Here is a 4,474-nt window from a genome sequence, read left to right as displayed (position 1 = left end):
CCCTTTGTTTGAATTTGAAGCAAAAGGTGCTATGATGTTATAGCAACTTTCTCACAAGGCTTGGATTTTTACAAGAGCCATCGTTAAGTCTTACAGCATTCATTAACTTTCTATTAGACACTGTTCTACAAAATGTCTTCCAGTGCAGATCTGAGTCTTGTGGTTGACTGTTCGCACCTCATTATAAACCATGGTTCTTGGCAGAGGGGGGATTGTCAATGGTTAAGATATGAGGGTTTTCTGAAGTTTTTAGTTTACATGTGGAGAAAGCTGGTCCCCACCTTAGCTGGTGGCACAGAAATGACCTGGGGCACTAACAGCCCTGAGCCTGAAGACTGATGATTGGCATTACGTCAGTCATGTGCTTTCTCTAGCCCAATTTCCTCAGATGTGTCATCAGTTAAGATGCTCCCCAGGCTTACATACACACAAGTATGCACATATACACTCTTAAGTATACAGATGTATACACAAATACACAAATGTAAACACATAAACATCTGAGATAGAAAATATCCTAGAGGGGCTGAAGAGACATGGCTGAGCAGTTAAGAACACTGGCTGCTCTTCCATAGGATCTGGGTTCAGTTTCCTCCACCCACATGGCAACTGACAACTCTGTATAACTCTAGTTCCAGTGGATTTGACACTGTCATACAGATATACATGCAGGCAAAACACCAATGTACTTAAAAAGAAGGAAATAAACTACAGACTGACAACACAAGAAAATTAATCTGATAATAACTATTTCCAGAACAGAAAAATTTTAAAAAAATATTCTTACTAGGCCCCCCCCCACCAATTTTCTGACTAACCAGTAAGAAAAAAATTTCTAAATTTTCTGTATAGGATGGAGAAGTGAATCAATCCATGGTTAAAGGCACATGCTGCTCTTGCAGAGGACCCAAGTTCAGTTTATATCACCCACATCTGGTGAATCACAACTGCCGGTAATTCCAGCTCCAGGGTGACCTGGTACCTCTGGCTTCCAAAGGCACCATGTGCATAGCATATCCCCTCCTCGCCCCCCCACACACACACATTAAAAATAATCTTACGGGCTGGAGAAATGGCTCCAGTGGTTAAGAGCACTGGCTGCTCTTCCAGAGGACTCAGGTTCAATTCCCAGCAATCACGAAGCAGCTCGAAACTTTCCATAACTCCTGTTCCAGGGGAGCCAACATCCTCACACAGGCATACATACAGGCAAAATACCAATGCACATAAAATAAAAATAAAGTTTTTAAATTTTTATTTATTTGTTTTAAAGATAAAGCACACAGCAACCAGGCATGGTAGTTTCAGTTGCAGCATTTGGAGAGGGAATGCAAGAAAATCAGGAGTTCAAGGTCATCTGATGTTACATACTGGGTTGGAGGCCACCATGAACTTTGTTTTCAAAACAGGGCTTCTCTGTGTAACAGCCCTGGCTGTCCTGGAACTCATTTTGTAGACGAGACTGGTCTTGGACTCAGAGATCCACCTGCCTCTAGTTCCTGAGTGCTGGGATCAAAGGCTTGTGCCACCATCGCCAGGCTCTTTAAGATTTATTTATATATTTGCCGAGCAATGGTGGTCCATGGCTGTAATCCCAGCACTCAGTGAATACCTATGAGTTCGAGGCAACTTGGTCTACAAAGCAAGTTCCAGGACAACCAAGGCTACAAAGAGACCCTGTCTTAAAAACAAAGATTTAGTTCATGTATATGACTGTTTTGCCTGGTCTATGAATATCAAACAAGTGCGTGCCTGGGTCCTGCAGACACCAGAAGAGGAGGGCATCACATCCCTTGGAACTGGAGTTACAGAAGGTTACAAACTTCCAGGTCCTCTGGAAAAGCAGCCAGCCTGGTCTACAGAGCTAGTTCCAAGATAGCCAGGGCTACACAGAGAAATCCTGTCTCGGGAAAAAAAAAAAAAAAAAAAAAAAAAAAAAAAAACAAAGCCTAAAAAGAAGTTTTAAGTGCATAGCTTAAAAATTATAAGAGCAATGTAAAAAGAATTCAAATGACCAAGAGTTTATGCACTAAATAATAGTTAACTTCTAAAATAAACACATAAACACTAGTTCAGGTGGTGGTGGCGGCGGCAGTGCACACCTTTAATCCCAGCACTCAAAGGCAGAAGCACCATCTCTGAGTTCAAGGCTAGCCTAGTCTACTGATCAAGTTCCAGGGCAACCAAAGGTACACAGAGAAACCTGGTCTGGAGATGAGGGGAAAGACACTAGCAACCATCGTGTGAACACCAATGGGGACCTAAGCACTAGCTTTAGCAGAAGCAAAATTCGTTTGAAAACTGGTTTACCAACGACTTGCTTCCTTTACATTCATTCCTTCAACGTTCTTTATTTGAACTGGGTAAGACCTTGAGAAACAAAGACGATGCCACTTTGGGTTATGGTGGAACAGCCCAGAGGTCATAAAAGCATTTGCACTATTGATAAGGGACCGCTTATTCACTAAAATAACTCAACAACGTGCTGAGAAATGGGATCCACATCCGAATTATCAGAAGCAAAGTAATGCTCCTAAGAAGCAATTTAGAGGACCGATCCCGCCCACCGGCTTCCCACTCCCAGGGACTTAAACACTCTGCGGCCATCCGCGTCCCTGGAGCAAGTCAGCTCCTAACACCTCTGCTGGGCGGACCCCATCGCGCGAGCACAGCTCGCTGGAGCTCGGCGGGGTCCGTCTCCGAGGACCGAACGTGTTAAAGTGAGAGTCTAAGCAAGGCTGCTAGGGCTCGGAGTCCTGAGGGACCCAGGGAGCTGCACATCCCCGGGGTCCCCTCAGGGAGCCGCGCCAGCATTCGGTGAACTCGGGCCCCGTGGTTCTCGGCGTCTGACTGGGTCGCCTCCCTAACGCGGAGCGCCCTCCGCCGCGCCAGGGCCAGGTGCCCGGTCGGGGTCCGGCCGAGGGACAAGGGCGGGCTGGCGGGCGCCCCACAGCCGGAAAGGGCTTGCCTCGCAAACAGGACGGCCTCCGGCCCGGCTCACCTTCAGGTCGTTCTCGGGAAGGTACTTGCACTGCCGCGCTATCTCCACATACTTGTCCAGATCTAACGGCGCCATTTTAGGAAGAACAAGCCGCGGCAGCGGCGACGGCGGCAGAGACAGCAGACGTAGTACCGGAGGCAGCGGCGAGGCAGAAGCCGGAACCCTCCTTACGTCACGTCCGACCCGTGAGTGGCGTCTGCGAAGCGACGTCAAATCCTGACTTCCGCGCCTCCGCACGCCCGGCGCCCTCTCAGGCCGAACTTCTGGGATCCTGATAACGAAACCTGCTGGGACCCGTAGCTGTCTGCCGCGGAGCGTGCTGGGATTTGTAGTTTTTATAGACTGCTCTTCTTTTCCTACTCTTCACCTAAGGTAAACCAAATGAGGCTTTTGTGCGGGAAGACTACACTGCAAGTAGGTATTCCCTGGCTCTCATTCCTACCCTGTAAAGCACACTGTCAGCATCTTCACTTAAAGTTAGGGTAACTGTTGCCGACTCTCCAGGGCTAGTGAAGACCCGGCCTAGATGTGTGGAACAGATTTAACACCCCCAGCTCTCTGGCTTGGAAGAAAAGAAACAAATACTAAAGCATTTCTTATGCTAAATTCTATACAAATACTGGCGCGTTGTTATTGCTCTTCTTGTAAAACTGATAGGTGAACAAAACTTGCACGTGTTACTTGCCCCAAATACCAAAGGAAACAAAAAAGGTGGAGCCTAGACTGAAAAACAGGCTACTGACTTGATTATACGTGTGAGTCCCAGAAGACGGCAGGAACGGTTTTTGTTTTTGTTGTTGTTTTTACTTTCTTTGATTTTTGTCGTATCCCAGTGTTAAGAACAGTTCTTGACACCTAATACAGCTTTAACATGTTTATTTGACAACTGTATATTGAGCAGCAACTAAATAAAAACACTTGCAGGTGGTTAGTGACCACAGTAGACGAAAATCTCTATCCTTGCAGCTGGAAAGATTGCTCAGTGATTAAGAGCACTAGCTGCTCTTCCAGACAGAATCCAAGTTTTATTACCAGTACCTACATGGCTGCTCACAAATCCTGTAAACCCAGTTCCAGGGAATCAGACGCCCTCTCCTGGCTTCTACGGGCACTATATGGATATAATGCACAAGCACACTTGAAGACAAAGTAAAATAATTTTTAAAATTAAGAATGTAAAAAAAAAAAAAAAACTGTTTCAACAACAAGTAAATTTTGTAATTTACTTCTGCTAAAGAGAAACAATAAATACAATAATTTACTTATAGCATGTTAGAAAGTGGTAGTTGCTAATGAAAACATCCCAGCACTGTAAGGAGGATAGGTTGACACAGTATTAAGTATTAACCAATTAGCCAGTGACAGTGAACCACACATTTGACCCCAGTACTGGAAAGCCAAGTGGATAACTGTGAGTTCTAGGATAGCTCAGTCTAAGTAGCAAGTTGCCAGTCAACCAGGAGACCCTGTTCT

Source organism: Phodopus roborovskii, unplaced genomic scaffold (assembly GCF_943737965.1).
Source record: "Phodopus roborovskii unplaced genomic scaffold, PHOROB, whole genome shotgun sequence".
In the NCBI taxonomy this organism is placed as follows: domain Eukaryota; kingdom Metazoa; phylum Chordata; class Mammalia; order Rodentia; family Cricetidae; genus Phodopus; species Phodopus roborovskii.
The sequence above is the reverse complement of the archived record's forward strand: the minus strand, read 5'-3'. Positions refer to the sequence as shown.